Genomic DNA, 17,014 nt, shown 5'->3' on the forward strand with positions numbered 1-17,014 from the left:
CGCAGTTCACCTGTACGAGCATGGAGGATGCAATAGGGGAAGGAAATCAATTGGCATTCCTGCTGTGCTTTGCGAAAACGCATCTTCCTTCGATCCAAACTCAGAGTTTTCAAACTCGCCGAAACGGTTGAAAGCAAAGTACTGTGAATGGATGTCGGTGAGGAAGGCATTGACGGCGAAAACAGTTATCCGTAGTTGGCATCTGCATGCTGCTGCTGCTGCTGCTGCTGCTGCCGCTGCCTACCTGTGGGATGTGGCGGTTGCCGTCAGGAGGAGGTCGTGTCAGTCTACGTTGGTCACTGTGCGCGGTGGGATGTAAGCTCGCTGCCTCGGGTCCCGCGAATATCGGTTCTGTTTTAACTTTTGATGTGAAAGACGCAGCAAATGAGTGATTAGTGTTATGTTTTGGTGAGTGAGGACGCACTCCCTCCACGGATCTCGTCTCTTCAGCGGCTCAGGTGGGTTTTGCGCCCCTGGAAGGGCACACCTGTCACACAACTTCCTACCTCCTTCTATGCTTAGGAATTCGTTAGCCTTTTAAAGAACATCAACTTTCTGCGTCCTTCGGGTACCACCGACACGCGTGTCCAGAGAGGCAGATTTTAATGCTCTTTCTATTCCTGGGGAATTGGAATAGACGTTCCTGGGCGTCTGTCTGGAACGAGGGATGTTTTCCATGGAAGTTTTTCCAGTCCATAGAAATGTGTGGGGGCGGGTCTCTCTCTCTCTCTCTCTCTCTCTCTCTCTCTCTCTCTCTCTCTCTCTCTCTCTCGGTGAACCAAGAGAGCACCAGCGTGCAGTGCAACTTTTAAGGCCAAAGATTCCAGTCTTTTAGTCCCGTATGAATCCGGCCGACGGCTGTCAAAAGCGAAACGAACTTTTTTTTTTGTTTTAATGTACTCTCAGTCGCCTTCCGCTTTTTGTGTTGTCTATACCACTTGACGGAGGAGGTGCGTGATCCAGGAGCGAGATACGAGTGCCGATTGGCCGCTTACGAGGAAGGGGGTCGGTAGGGGGGGGTGAGGGGGGGGAGAAGAGGACACATTCTGGTGGATGGAGGGCTATTGAAAATAGCCCCCTATAACTGCCTCCCTTCATCCCTCTCCCTCCCTTCCTTCTCTCTCTATCTCTCCCTCCCTCTACTCTTTCTCCCTCTCTCCACCTGTTGCATGTCCTGCAATATTGCTCTTGCTGTTGTACCTCCTCCTCCTCCTCCTCCTCCTCCTAGCCATTCCTTCGTGTCGTTCGGATGAGCTAACCCCTAGACTTTGCCTTTTTAACAAGGTGTCGCCTCCCCCCAACTCTCGCCCCCCCGCAGGTTCTGATTTCCGAATTCCGTAGAGGAAAATGATGTGATGTGCACCGAGCTTTTTGGGGACAAGCGGAAATGTCTGCGCAAACACACTCGGCTTTCTAAGCGCTCCGCAGGAATTCTAATAACTCTACTACATGCTTAGGGCGGTGGCTAATTTTTCCTCTTTTTTTTTTTCTCTCTCTTTTTTGCTGTGGGAGAGAGAGAGAGAGACAGAGAGAGAGAGAGAGAGGTAGCACTACAGGCTATCTTGTTTTGAGATACTTTTCTTCCAGTATGTATATATGTATGTATATATATATATATATATATGATATATATATATATAATTATATATATATATATATATAAGATATATATATATATATATATATGTGTGTGTGTGTGTGTGTGTGTGTGTGTGTGTGTGTGCGTGTGTGTACAGAAGCCTATTTTTCTGGCTTTCTCCCGATTAATTCTTCACACGCACCTTTACTCAAATGATTAAGCCTATCCTGATTTATCGAAGTCGAATTCTCGTGATTTCACCATTTTTTTTCCAAAGGGTTTTCATCCTGTGTTTGGGACACTTGTTTTCTTTACTAAATCTAAAGAGCTTCATTTAATTCACGTATTCGTTCGACAGTGCAGTTTGATATAAAACCAGTGGTAGGGTTTTCTTTATTCAGTTCATTTACTCGTAATTAGAATGTATTTATTCAAACCACATCTTCTGATCAGTGGCGGTACATTACCGATTTGGTGATGGTCAGGACTGGCCCATTAAGGAAATAATGATAATGGTAATAATATCTATGACAATAGTTAAGCATTATCGCCATCGATTGGTGAGAGATGATTTGAATAGGAATGGTAATGATGATATAAAAGTATAATACACACGTATTGGTGAGCGAGTGATATAATAATAATAATAATAATAATAATAATAATAATAATAATAATTAATAATATCTGAAGTACTGCATACACCGATTGGTAAGAGAGAATAATAATAATAATAATTAGAACTGCATATAGAGACTGTTAAGAAATTATTATAATAATAATAATAATAATAATAATAATAATAATAATAATTAATTAATAATAATAATAATAATAATAATAATTATAATAATAATAATAAGAAGAAGAAGGTACTGCTTACGCCGATTGGCAAGAGGGCATGAGATTAATAATAATAATAATAATAATAATAATAGTAATAATAATAGCGATAATAATAATAATGGGGTGTTGACGATGACGAAGAATCCACCAAGAGAAACGGTGACAGCAGTATCGCAAATGTTCCAGTAACAAAACAACAAACAGCGCCTCTAATCTTCTTCATCAAGGCAGCGCAACACAGGCTGGTTTCTTCAGGAGTGAGACGGCCATTCTCGAGCGTGTGTGTATTTTCCGAACAGTGCGTTGACCCGCTTGTCATTTTGCAACTGAGCCTGCACTAGAGTCTTCCTCTCTCTCACTCTCTCTCTCTCTCTCTCTCTCTCTCTCTCTCTCTCTCTCTCTGCAAAGCTCGTGGAGGAAGGTCATGTCCAATTATCGAATTCGAGTGTCCGGAATATCTTTTATATATATATATATATATATATATATATATATATATATATATATATATATATATATATATATATATATATATATATATATATATATATATATATATATATATATATATATAGCACTGGTAATTTCTTAGACACACTCCAAGAGGAGGTACATAATGGGACGGAACTATTGGGCTTATTTAAAAAAAAAAACCTCTTCATTTTTCTATGTGGAATACAACTACACACACACATATATATATATATATATATATATATATATATATATATATATATATATATATATATATATATATATATATATATATATATATATATATATAATTATATTGTATTCTGTATTAGGGGAGAGCGTAGGACCAGACGGAGGTCGAAGCATTAGCTCGAAAGATGGCGTCAGAATGAAAAAAGCTAACGGTAACTTGAACACAGTCATCGAACGGCACGAGCTACACCTTGGAGGGACCCGTGACGTCACGGCTTCCACCAGCTTGTTGCTCACCGCCGCCGTCATTCTCCTCCTCGTGTGTTATGGTCGTTTTTGTTGTGTAGGGCATTTTTTTTTTGTGGGTGGGGCGATAATTTATTCTGTATCACCTCAGAACGATTATTCTTTCAGTAGAACTCATTCACTTTTTTTATTGAAATTAAATTTTATCAAAATTGCTCTATTGTTTAATTTCTTATGCTTAAATCTTTCTTCTCAAATGCTCTGATGGTGAATTTCTAATACTTTATTTTGGTGTGTCAGCCTTTGAACTTTTTCATAGAAAGCTCAGGTCTCAGGTTGTCATACTTCTTCCCTAGATCATGAAATCTACCATCACTTGGATGAATATGTGCAATAATGTTTATGCTTGTCATTTCCTGTTAGGAAATATAATAATGTTTTCAATAATCTTTGTTACTCTTCTTATAACCATTCAACTGTCTAATCCATATTCTGCATAAATTTCAATTTTTTTTTTAATTCGTAAGTTTTTTCCTGTACACTTTTCCATAAATTTAATCTTTATTACTTTACTTTTCTTATAACCATTCAACTGTCAAATCTATATTTGCATAAATTTCCAGTTTTTTTTTTTAAAGTCGTAAGTATTTTCCAGTATACTTTTCCAGCAATCGCCAAATTTCTCCATCTCAGTTTTGGGTTCATTTGTCGAGATGTAGCGGACCTAACCCATAGTCACATTCACTTCGAAAATTGCGTCGAGAGAGAGAGAGAGAGAGAGAGAGAGAGAGAGAAAGGAGATTGTCAGATAAAACATCTCCTCCCCATGGGAAAATGCTTAGTCTTGCATTGGAAGGAAATGTAGGCCAGCTATTGTGCGAATTCTCGTAGTCCAAGTGGCGATTCCTTTCGGGTTCCTAGAAGTAAAAAGTCCGATATTAGCTCTAGTAAAGGCAAATAGTAAGACAGGTAAGGCGTTTTTTAATCTTGTTGTAGAAGCGTCGATGATTTTGTGAATTTCACGAGGACAAGTCCAGGAATTAAGAGAGATGTTCAAAAAAGTGTTTAAGTTTTGGGGGTTTTCTTAGCATTTTTTCGACTTCGTAACTCAAGTCGAAGAAGTTCATTCGATTTTGTCTTTGAAGATTTTTATCCATACATGTAGCTGAACGAAACTCAACTCCATGGTGTATTTTTTTATTTACAGTTTTTCCAATTGTATATTTATTTATGAAGATGCCATGTGGACAGAGATGTTGGTACTTTCGTGCAAATATGTTAAGTTAACACTATCATGTTTACAGTGCTATACAAATATACTAAGTTTACAGTGCCACACAAATATACCAAGGTTATAGTGCCATTCAAATATAACTTATATACTAAGTTTATAGTGCCATACAAACATAACATGTATATTAAGTTTACAGTGCCATATAAATATAACAATATACAAAGTTTACAGTGCCATACACACATAACAAATATACTAAGTTTGTAGTGCCATATAATTATACAAAGTTTAATTATACACATACGACAAATATACTAAGTTTACAGTGCCATATAAATATGCTAAGTTTCATTATACACACATAACAAATATACTACGTTTACAGTGCCATATAAATATGCTAAGTTTACAGTGCCATATAATTATACTAAGTTTACAGTGCCATACAAATATAACATATATATACTAAGTTTACAGTGCCATAGAAATATAACATATATATACTAAGTTTAGAGTGCCATACAAATATAACAAATGTACTAAGTTTACAGTGCCATTCAAAACTGCTAAGTTTACAGTGCCGTATTAAGAGCTGGGACAGAATGGCTCACATGTCCAACACCGTCGGATATTCCGTTTCACTCTTGAGTCATAATACTTATGGATTTACCTACATACGGGCTGACATTGCACGACAGGTAGTGAGCTACGCCCATCGATAAATATGACACTTACTCCCGTGATGAGGGATCCGGTAGCAACCATGAACAAACAAAACAAAATTCGCCCGACAACACATCGAAAGGGAGGTGGAATCATAAAAAAAAAAAGGATGTGGAGTTCGTTTTCGGTTTTGAAGACTCTCGAGTCATTTATGCTTTTAGAGTCGTATGTCTCGGTTCTTGCCAGTTTCTGTTCTCGCGGTTTCATCCTGTGTTGTGATACATCTGCTCTCGTTATACTTCTTCGTACGAGAGGAAGGAAATATAATTTTTTGAAGGATATAATTTGTGCTCAGTAAAGTCTATTGAAATTGGAACCACGAAATCCTTCAATATTTCGTTGCCATTTGAACCCGTCTTGAATCATTTGTAGTCATTTAAATCAGTTTTAGATAGTTTGTCGTCATTTTTATCCAGCTTAAATAATTTGTTTGCCATTTAAATCCGACTGAGATATTTTGTTCTCATTTAAATCTGACTTAGATATTTTGTTGCCATTTAAATCCGATTGAAAGATTTTGATGTCATTTAAATCCAACTTAAATATTTTGTTGCCATTGAAACTCGACTTAAAGATTTTGTTGCCGTTTCATTCCCACTTAAATATTTGTTTGCCATTTAAATTCGTCTTCAAGATTTTATTGCTATTCAGATCCGACTTGAATATGTGTTATTATTTAAATCCAAGTTATGCGGTATACCGAGTAAGAATTGGTCATCCTGTTCCTCGCATTTTTTGTGGGGATTTAGTTCAAGATATTATTTTAAATGATTGCATCACCGCACTCCAAAAAGGTTTTGCGTGCGTGCGTGAGTATGTGCGTGAGTATGTGCGTGCGTGTGTGTGTATGTGTGTGTGGTTTGGTAGACAGGTGAATAGTTACTGGAAGGTACTTTACGACGCCTGCATAAAAATACCCTAGTTTTAAGTAGAACATCTACAGTTCCTGTTCGTCTATGCAGTTAAAAAAGTTAAGTATATCTTAGTTTAACCAGCGCACTGAGCTGATTAACAGATCTCCTAGGGCTGGCCCAAAGGATTAGATATTTTCACGTGGCTAGGAACCAGTTGGTTACCTAACAACGGGACCTACAGCTTATTGTGGAATCCGAACCACATTATATAGAGAAATTATTTTCTAATCACCAGAAACGAACTCCTCTGATTCCACGTTGGCAGAGCGGGGAATCGAACTCGGGACTAACGAACCGGTAGGCGAGCAAGTAAACCACTTGTCCAACGAGGAACTCGTCTATGCAGAGACTCCAGCTATGCAATGCATCTTGAGCAAATTCTCCAAAACTTTCTTATGAATATATACATAAATTCATGTGTGTATGTATGTATGTATGTAATGCATATGTATGAATGCGTGTGTGCGTATGTATCCTCTAACGACACCTGGAAGGAGGGAGCTCTTCCTGCAAGGTATGAATGCCTCCCCACCCTCCCTATTCCTACCCCCTCCCCCCTCCCGGGTTAGCCTGGGAAAAACACCCACGGTTCCGTTATCATAATACGAAGAGGAAACTGACCATCGTGATTGAGGAACTTTTATTTTTTATTTTTTTATACACCGCCAAGGAGCGACTCGAAGTGGAAGTGGAAGGGGTCGGATAATATAGTATATATAGCGAGTTCGTAAAGAAGAGAGAGAGAGAGAGAGAGAATAACCGGACGATTTTTGTTATTGTTAAAATCAAAACCCAAATGGAAATATCGAGCTCGTTAGGATGAGAGAGAGAGAGAGAGAGAGAGAGAGAGAGAGGAGAGAGAGAGAGATGCCTTTTGTTTTATTTCGTATCTTTGGTTGGAATATTTTAAAAGATTCGCTGATAATCCATTACGGCAAGTGTGTATCTTCTGGGACTGGAAATTTGAAGAGAATAGACATTTTTACAGTAAACAAAATCAGCTGTTGTATTTATGATACTTGAGAATGGCGACGTGTCTGGTCCTCGATTCAAAACATAATTACGTATTATTTTTGCGAAATTAAATAAGAAATTGTATTAAATTGTTAGTAACCTAGCAAAGGGTAATCTCAGATTCGTAGTAAGAGCAGGGGTTAAACTTTGATAAGATTAATTCTTGCTATTATTTAGGAATATTGATTGAGGACTTAGACATTGGCGAAAAAACGATTTGTATTTAGATTGTTTATTGAATAAATTTATCAATTTCCATGTATGCTTAGTGCTTGCTTACACGTAGATAAATGATTACCAGAGGCACTGTCTTAACTGTTATTAGTGTTATTTCATTATGCACAATACAAGAAAAACTTTGTTCTTAAATGCAAGTGAATGTTCAACTGTGCAGCTGAAAGATTATTTTCGTTGATTTTTAAGGAAAATACCAAAGTGGGCACGTAATAGATCTTTAAGACTTTCCAATGATGTCATCGATGACGCAATATACTTTATAGGAAACTATTCCTGGTCCATAACAGCAGTACTTATTTGTTCTTTATTTTTGTAAGTCATAACTACAGCAGGACCTTTCTATGCTGGATTTGATTCATTTTAGGAAAATTGGGTTTTTCCTACGTAGTGACCCCTAAAAGGGTTTTAACCCAGTACGTGTTTAAGTACAAGCCCGTTGGGTATTAACGTGAAAACATAAACAAAGGACTGTCAATATCATAAAGATAATGACCCCCAAAAACCCCAGGGGTTCACTATCTGCGAAAGATCTGGAGAATAATCTATTCAGTAGAAGACTTAAAATAAGGTCCAGAAAGATTATTAATAGATTTAGAAGTCGTTGCATTTAACGAGACAAAATATTGTTAAAATTGTGATCTAATTTTGTATCACGAGGTTCAGATTTTGAAATACAGGAATGCTTTTATTAGGAACATTAGAACTTTGTTATTCTGCAGTGATAGTAGTACTTAAGTCGCTTTGTAGCTGAAGACTGCATTAAGATGGGACCATCGTCGTTTTAAATCAAGATAGAAATTAATATAATCATAATTTTAGAATATATCCATAATCGGACATTACCCAATTTCATATTATAGGATAGCACATAAGATTAAGGCTTAACATATTAAATTACGGAAGCGAAAGAGAATCAAGAACAGAAGCAGTTGAAGGAGAAGTTTGACTAGAGGAAAACGTAACTAGGAATAGGAGAAAAATAAGAGAAGAAGGAACTGATAAAAGTAGGAGAAGCTGGAATGTAGCAAAACGTAACTAAGAGTAGGAGAAATATAGAGAAGAAGGAACAGATAAAAGTAGGAGAAGCTGGAATGTAGGAAAACGTAATTAGGAATAGGAGAAATACAAGAGAAGAAGGAACGGATAAAAGTAGGAGAAGCTGGAATGTAGGAAAACGAATCTAGGAATAGAAGAAAAATAAGAGAAGAATGAGTAGATAAAAGTAGAAGTTAGAATAGAGGAAAGCGTAACTAGGAATAGGAGAAAAATAAGAAAAGAAGGAACTGATAAAATTAGGAGAAGCTGGAATGTTGGAAAACGAAACTAGGAATAGGAGAAAAATAAGAGAAGAAGGAACGGATAAAAGTAGAACCTGGGATGGGGAAAGAAAAGCAACAGTCGTGTGAACTGTCGTGTGAAGCATCGGAGAAATACGAAGCGTAGAAGAAAAAAAAAAAGAGTCAAACAGGAGTAAAAGAAGTTAAAAAAAGAAGAAGGGAATAGAAGCAGATGATAACAAAAGCAAGGTGAAAGAAAAGTAGGGAGAAGAAAGACAATAAGAATTAAGACAACACCTTGCAGAGAATCGATGCACACGTGTTCGTCAACCACAGTCGCTTGTAAACAAAGTTAATTACTTCTCGTGAGACGTTATTGGCATAATGCATGACCCCGTTGCGAAGGGCAATGAAGGGTAATGATGATACCAAGGCTATGAATCACCGGGGCGTCATTATTCACTTACCGTAGCGTCGTTAGCAACAATGGCATTCGTAGGCTATGGCGATATTACGTAGTAGGTGTATGCGCACGTACACATACATACACATTACACACACATGTACCTATATGCATATTCTATATATATATATATATATATATATATATATATATATATATATATATATATATATATATATATATATATATATATATATATATATATATATATATGTGTGTGTGTGTGTGTGTGTGTGTATTATACGTGCGCCTGCATTTATACCCATACATATAAGTAAATTCGTGTAATTCCCCGTAAATAAATGTAACACCTGTCAGAAGATCAATCTACATACATACATATGTGTGTGTACGCATATATACGTATGTATATATATATATATATATATATATATATATATATATATATATATATATATATATAATGAGTCATTATCAACATTTTTCTATCTTCCTCTTCCTCCAACTTTTAAAAGGCTTCCTCCCTTTAGAGAAGCCAGATAGATTACAATCAATCAATCAATCAACCAGCCCTTTCTTTAAAGTACGTTACGCTTTCTTTTTAGTTGTGGAAATTCAGGTGTTAATTAGTTTTTAGCTTCTCAGAGATTTTTGAGAGTAATCAGGTGTTATAACCGGACGATTTTTGTTATTGTTAAAATCAAAACCCAAATGAAAATATCGAGTTCGTAAGGATGAGAGAGAGAGAGAGAGAGAGAGAGGAGAGAGAGAGCGATGAGGAAATAACAATGGGAATTTCTAATTATTAGAATCAAATCCCAAATGGAAATACCTAAGTCACAAGAGAGAGAGAGAGAGAGAGAGAGAGAGAGAGAGAGAGGATTTCCACTGTAAAAAAAAAGAAAAGAAAAAGGAACTCTATTGTAACAAGTACTAATTTATGCCGTTTTCTCTTCCGAGTCCGCAGGGACAACATTAACTGTCTCGGTAACGTCGCTTCTCAAACGGAAATCATTTAAATGAGACTTCTTCCCCTCGGGCATAGAAGGAAAACTGGTTTCGAGACCGGGGTGTGTGTGGCGGCGGAATTGGGGTTGGGGGTGTGGAGTGAGGGGTGTGAGGGAAGAGCTTGGAGGAAGAGATCTTTGGAAGGAAGATTTGGTGTAGTACACAGCGCAATAGGGTCTGGAGAGAGAGAGGAGAGAGCACCATGACAAAGGCACATTTGTTCCATGAGAGCTCTCCTTTATCAAATATGTAAAAGTAATGATTTGAATAATATAGTGTATTGTCACGTGCTGAAGTTTCCTGTCGAACTATATTAGAAAGTATCTTTGTCTTCCTCTCCTATTATTATATTTCCTTTTGCGATCTTTTTTTCGCTTTTGTTTATTGTCGTTGGACAGAAGAAAGTTTCATTTACTTTTTGTGTTGGATTTAAGAAAGTTTGATTTACTTTTTTATGCATTGTCTCAAATGAAATCCTTCTACCCAAGGGAGAGCTACTTTGGTTGCGTCATATTTCAGAGAGTCATTTTCCTTGTTTATTTTAAAGTCGTTCGACGTGAGTGCTGTTTTGCAGTCATTTGGTGTGGAGATTGGTTTGTGTACGCGTGCGTGTGTGGGCGTATATATTACTATCATTATTAGTATTATTCAGAAGACGAACCTTATTCATATGGAACAAGCCCACCAAAGGGGCCATTGACTTGAAATTCAAACTTCCAAAGAATACGGTACTCATTAGAAAGTAAGAGAAGGTAACGGGAGATACAGAAAGAAGGGTTCTCCTTTATTAAAAAGAAAAACAGTTAATGAATGTATAAAAAAGGTGACATATAAATTTAAGTTACTCCCTAACATATATACAGAATAATATATATTATAGATATATAATAATATATATAGAGATATACCTATTACACATTTATATATACATATACACAGTTATAGTATAACAGACAGAAGTAAGATATAATATATTTAGATATATATATACTATACACACATTTAGATGTATACATACACACACACACATATATATATATATATTATATATATATAGTATATATATATATATAATATAATATACACATATCTATATATATATATATATAGGTATATATATAATAATATATATATATATATATATATATATATATATATATATATATATATATATACATATATATTACATGTAGTAAATAAAAAAAATATATATATATATATATATATATATATAATATATAATATATTTATATTTATATATTTATATGTACACACATATATAAGTGTGTCTGTGTGTGTTCAGAGTGTATGTTTGTATTTATGTGCAAAATTACAATTGAACACCTGCCTGATAAATAAATAATCGAGAATATATTTTCTCTTAACTGAAACCTTTGGTTATAGAGTCTGAGGTCGGGATCATGTAGATTTGAAATCCTAGGTGGGATCATCACTCCAACAGGAGGTTTAAGACCTACTTCATTTTACTCCTTTATTTATTTTTTTTTTCTTGAGATATAGTTTTTTGAAAGGCAGAGAAAGAGCATTCAGTGAACTGGGATTTTCCTGTTTCATAAAAAGACTTCTGGAAACAGAATGAAAGGTAGCCACTTGTTTATAGTTGTCTTAATGCGTGTGTGTATGTCTGTCTGTGTATGTATTTAGGTTTAGCTAACGTAAGGAAGTATATTATCTCTCTCTCTCTCTCTCTCTCTCTCTCTCTCTCTCTCTCTACAGTGTTAGTTCGTATAACTGACTGTTTCACATGAGGAACGGGTATGAAATAGTATTTCTTCACAACAATACTGGAAGAATTGTCACTATATGTAGTATTTGCTTATTTCGCAAAAAAAGAAGAAGAAACAGTCTGTCAGAGAGAGAGAGAGAGAGAGAGAGAGGAGAGTTTTTAAAAATAGTTCTGACTGTTATGTTGTTGATATTGCAAACATCTCCTACGAGAAGAACGTCATAGGTACTACATACAGATTGTGGGTGAGGAATGAGAAGAGGCACTGAGGAGGAGGAGGAGGAGTAGGAGGAGGGGAAGGAGGACTGTGCACCTTGGCAGAGGGCAGTAGCCTTACCCAAGTAGAACACCACCGTCTCACTTTCTCTCACCTCACCTCACCTCCCTGGTATACCTGTTTGCCCAAATCATTGACTTGACCAAACACACACACACACACTTGGCAGCCTCCGGCAAGAGGTCTCGTTAGCTTGTCTCCAGAACAACAAAATGCTTGCGCGGACGTTGAAGAAATTTCAGGTAGCCCTCGCGGGTTGATGATACAACGGCCGTCGATTTAGTTGTTTCAATCAAATCCGAGCCGATGAAATTCACAGTTTGCCGCCTTTCCTGGATTCGAGCAAAAACTATACGAAGGACGCGGCGCGGCCACAACGCTTAAGTGAGGCGGAGGGTGAAGAAAGGTATATAAATGCGAGAAATGTATATAAATGTACATGAATGTAGGGATTTAGGGATTCTGTGGATTACAAATGTTAGGACTAGAAGGTGTAAATGTCCAACTTGCGAGGTGCAAATCCAGAATTATAGAATGAGAAAGTAAATACAAAAATGAATTAAAGAAGGAATTTGAATGTAATAAAAGTTAGGGACTGGAAAGCTGTTAATGTGGAGATTGGAAGGTGCTGGAAAGCTGTAAATGTAGAGATTGGAAGGTGCTGGAAAGCTGTAAATGTAGAGACTGGAAGGTGCTGGAAAGCTGTAAATGTGGAGATTGGAAGGTGCTGGAAAGCTGCAAATGTAGAGACTGGAAGGTGCTGGAAAGCTGTAAATGTGGAGATTGGAAGGTGTTGTAAAGCTGTAAGTGTAGAGCTTGGAAGGTGCTGGAAAGCTGTAAATGTAGAGACTGGAATGTGCTGGAAAGCTGTAAATGTGGAGATTGGAAGGTGCTGGAAGGCTGTAAATGTAGAGACTAGAAGGTGCTGGAAAGCTGTAAATGTGGAGATTGGAAGGTGTTGTAAAGCTGTAAGTGTAGAGCTTGGAAGGTGCTGGAAAGCCGTAAATGTAGAGACTGGAAGGTGCTGGGGAAAGCTGTAAATGTGGAGATTGGAAGGTGCTGGAAAACTGTAAGTGTAGAGAGTGGAAGGTGCTGGAAAGCTGTAAATGTGGAGATTGGAAGGTGCTGGGAAGCTGTAAATGTAGAGATTGGAAGGTGCTGAAAATCTGTAAACGTAGAGACTGGAAGGTGTTGGAAAGCTGTAAGCGTAGAGACTGGAAAGTGCTGGAAAGCTGTAAACGTCGAGACTGGAGGGTGCTGGAAAGCTGTAAACGTAGAGACTGGAAGGTGCTGGAAAGCTGTAAATGTAGAGATTGGAAGGTGCTGGAAAGCTGTAAACGTAGAGACTGGAAGGTGTTGGAAAGCTGTAAGCGTAGAGACTGGAAAGTGCTGGAAAGCTGTAAACGTCGAGACTGGAGGGTGCTGGAAAGCTGTAAACGTGAGACTGGCAAGGATGCTGGAAAAGCTGTAAATGTGAGATTGGAAGGTGCTTGGAAAGCTGGTAAAACTTAGCGACGGAAGGTGCTGAAAGCTTGTAAACGTAGAAGACTGGAAGGTGCTGGAAAGCTGTAAACATGTAGAGCTGGAGCCTGCTGGTAAATGTGAGAATGGAAGGAAGGTGCGGAAATGTAAATGTAGAGAAAAATTGGAAAAGGTGCCTTGGGAAAAGGCCCTTTTTAAAACCGTTAAAAGAGACTTGGAAAAAAAAAAAAAAAAAAAAAAAAGGGGGTTGGTTGAAAGCTGGGGGGTTTTTTAACGTAAAGAAGACTGGAAAGGTGCTGGAAAAAAAAAAAGCCGTAAAACCCCCCCTCGAGAAAAAAAACTGGGAGGGTGGCTTTGAGCCTGTTACTTAAAGAGAACTGGAAGGTGCTGGAAAAGCTGTAAATGTAGAGAAGGGAAGGGTGCTGGAAAATTTTGGGGTAAATGTAGAGTGGAAGGTGGCTGGAAAGCTAAATGTAATGACTGGAAGAGGTGCTGGAATTTGCTGTAAATGTGAGATTTGGGAAAAGAAAAAAAAAAAATGCTGGAAAGCTGTAAATGTAGAGATTGGAAGATGCTGGAAAGCTGTAAATGTAGAGAATGGAAGGTGCTGGAAAGCTGTAAACGTAGAGATTGGAAGATGCTGGAAAGCTGTAAATTTAGAGAATGGAAGGTGCTGGAAGGCTGTAAATGTAGAGACTGCATGTTAAAATGTAGGATTAAATGGTGCAGTAACTGCAGATTTTGAAGTATGTCTATTGAGGGATTAGAATACATGACAATAGGACTGGAAATTGTGAATATAAGGATAAAAAGATTCCAGTATAGAATTGAGAGTGAAAGTTTACAAATGCAATAAATGAATTATAGACGTAAAATTCGATTTGACATTGAAAGACATGGAACGAGATTTGAAACTGGATGATTTACTGGAATGAAGAAATACAAGGCTTGCAAGTGTTGTGCAAATCTGAGAGGCTTAATTCATATTTTCGTAAAATTCAACGTTTGTGAGAAGAATAATACAGTTTTAACAATATCATACTAGATAAATACTTGTTACATATGGCATTGAAAATGACAATGAAACTTTTTGGCATTAACTTTAAACCTTAAACGTATGAGGACTATTTCTGAAAGGTGCTTTTGATTAAGTTGGAAAAGCCCAAATGCAAAGATTGGAAAGGTTAACGTTAGCTCGCTTGGACTGATGTGAAGGTTGAAAGGTCCAGACAGTGGTTGACCCCTCCCTAGGTCACGTATCAGCGCGGTACTCACTAAAGTACTTTATGGGAAAGTGAATTTTTAACATTCTTTGCACTTTCACTTAGGACATGGTGGTTTATTTTTTCGCTCTTGCAGTACGTTGGAAGACACGCATTCTTTTGTTCCTTTGTTTCACGAGAAACATGACTTTGGGATACAGAAATGTTCAAACTAAGAACGCCAGCCTGTGAGAGACGTTTCCATATAGACTTCTTGTTTCTATTCTTTAAGTAATGATAGGATTTCAGATGGATAGGAATAAACAACAATAAATGGTAGTAATCATTTAAAGTTTGACAAAGGGCAGTCAGAAACTTTTACTTATGGCCACTGACCAATGAAACACTTCTGTAGATGGTCACCAGCCGGTGATAAAACATTTGCATATGACTAAAACGCTTTTTCATATAGGTACCAAACAATGGAAGACGCTTGCATATGACCTTCAGCAAATGAGATAATTTTACATAACTTATCATTAGCTACCTAAATACTTTGATATCTTATAAATATCAGTCAAGGAGGGACTTTTGTATATGCACCACACAAATCTGTCTTCTGCTTAAAGATCTCGAAGTCTCCAAACGCCACGATTGAGAACCAGTTTTGAGAAGAACCGTTTTATTGTGCTTTCTGTTTTTTCGGTAAACGAGAACTCAGCCGGTGGACATTTTCTTTCAACTCCTGAACAGCCAGAATCCTTGAACTAACGGAAGCATTCTGGAACTAACGGAAGCCTCTTTCTTTCTATTTCTGCCTCTACTACGTTCACAAGTCACAACTTCCGTTTGGATTTCTGTCCATTACAGGAAAGCTGACCCTTAACGGGCACTAGTTCAATCTGTCCACTGTACCCGAAATATGCAAATGTACTACGATCGGGTAACTGTACCCTGCATGCACAGTTGCGCTCAAGGGTCGCCTACCAACCCCCCTCCTCCTCTCGTCTGTCTCTCTCTTCTCCTCTCTCTCTCTCTCTCTCCTACATTCTTTACGAAACCTCTTTCTCCTTTTCATGAACTACCCAAACACCTTATTTTAATAATGCTAAAATCTCTCTCTCTCTCTCTCTCTCTCTTACATTCTTTACGAAACGAAAACATTATTCTCTCTCTCTCTCTCTCTCTCTCTCTCTCTCTCTCTCTCTCCTCTTTCTCTCTCTCTCTCTCGCCCCCGTGGCGCCTCGTTTGTGCTCCAGAATCCGGTTTTTTTTTAGATTAATTTTTTAGGGTAGATCCCCCCCCCACTTTTTAGACTGATATTGGAGCAGAGGCCTAGATGCGTTTTTTGGGGGGATGGGGGGAGGGCGGGGGGTTGTTGTCATAACCTTTGAAAGTTAATTTTTTTTCACTTGCTACTGTAACTGACATATTAGCATCCAGTAGTTTTTACAGAATCAAAGCTTACAAGCGTAAAAACTGCACGGAGAGAGAGAGAGAGAGAGAGAGAGAGACTAGGAAAGAGGAAAAGGGAGAGAGGAAGGAAGAGAGAAGAAAAAAATCCATGTTTTCATTTTGTAAAAAAATCTAGGAGGAGAGAGAGAGAGAAAAAAAAATAATGTTTTCGCTTCCTAAAGAATGTAGGAGAGAGAGAGAGAGAGAGAGAGAGAGAATAATTTTTTTGTTTCCTAAAGAATGTAGGGGAGAGAGAGAGAGAGAGAGAGAGAGAGAGAGAGAGAGAGAGAGAGAGAGAGAGAGAGAGAATCATGTTAAATGTCCAGATAATGAACTCCATCACGTCCAGACACTCATTAAAAAAATTTTAAAAATAAAGATATATACTTTTACAATTAAAAGGAAACAAAGTTTTTTTAATGTCACCCAGAACCTCTGGTGGCTTTCATTCCACCGGGTCAGTAAAAAACAAAGCTGAATGTTTTGTTTTTCTATTTTATTTATGTTTTGTTTCTTACTGCACGCACTTCTGTGACCTTGTTCTGACCTCTTTTTTTTTTTTTTTTTTTTTTTTTTTCTTTCATAACAATTGGGAGGCTTCTCAATAGGATGTTCCCCCCCAAAAAAAATACACAAACAATTTACCCACTTTAGATAAAATAATATAAAATCGTTTTTATTTA

The 17,014-nt window shown here is 37.3% G+C and overlaps 1 protein-coding gene across 2 annotated transcripts in view; it reads left to right on the top strand.

Moving 5' to 3' along the window:
- The first annotated feature begins 244 nt into the window (after positions 1 to 244).
- The window catches only part of LOC135219884 (hillarin-like), a 172,507-nt gene continuing 155,737 nt past the window's right edge, over positions 245 to 17,014 (top strand). Inside the window, exon 1 of one of the 2 annotated variants that reach the window (XM_064257030.1) lies at positions 245 to 458. The gene's annotated coding sequence lies outside the window, so the exon portion shown is untranslated. The remainder of the gene's footprint in view (positions 459 to 17,014) is intronic. The other variant, XM_064257028.1, reaches the window with a different exon arrangement.

This window comes from Macrobrachium nipponense, chromosome 1, assembly GCF_015104395.2.
Source record: "Macrobrachium nipponense isolate FS-2020 chromosome 1, ASM1510439v2, whole genome shotgun sequence".
NCBI lineage: Eukaryota > Metazoa > Arthropoda > Malacostraca > Decapoda > Palaemonidae > Macrobrachium > Macrobrachium nipponense.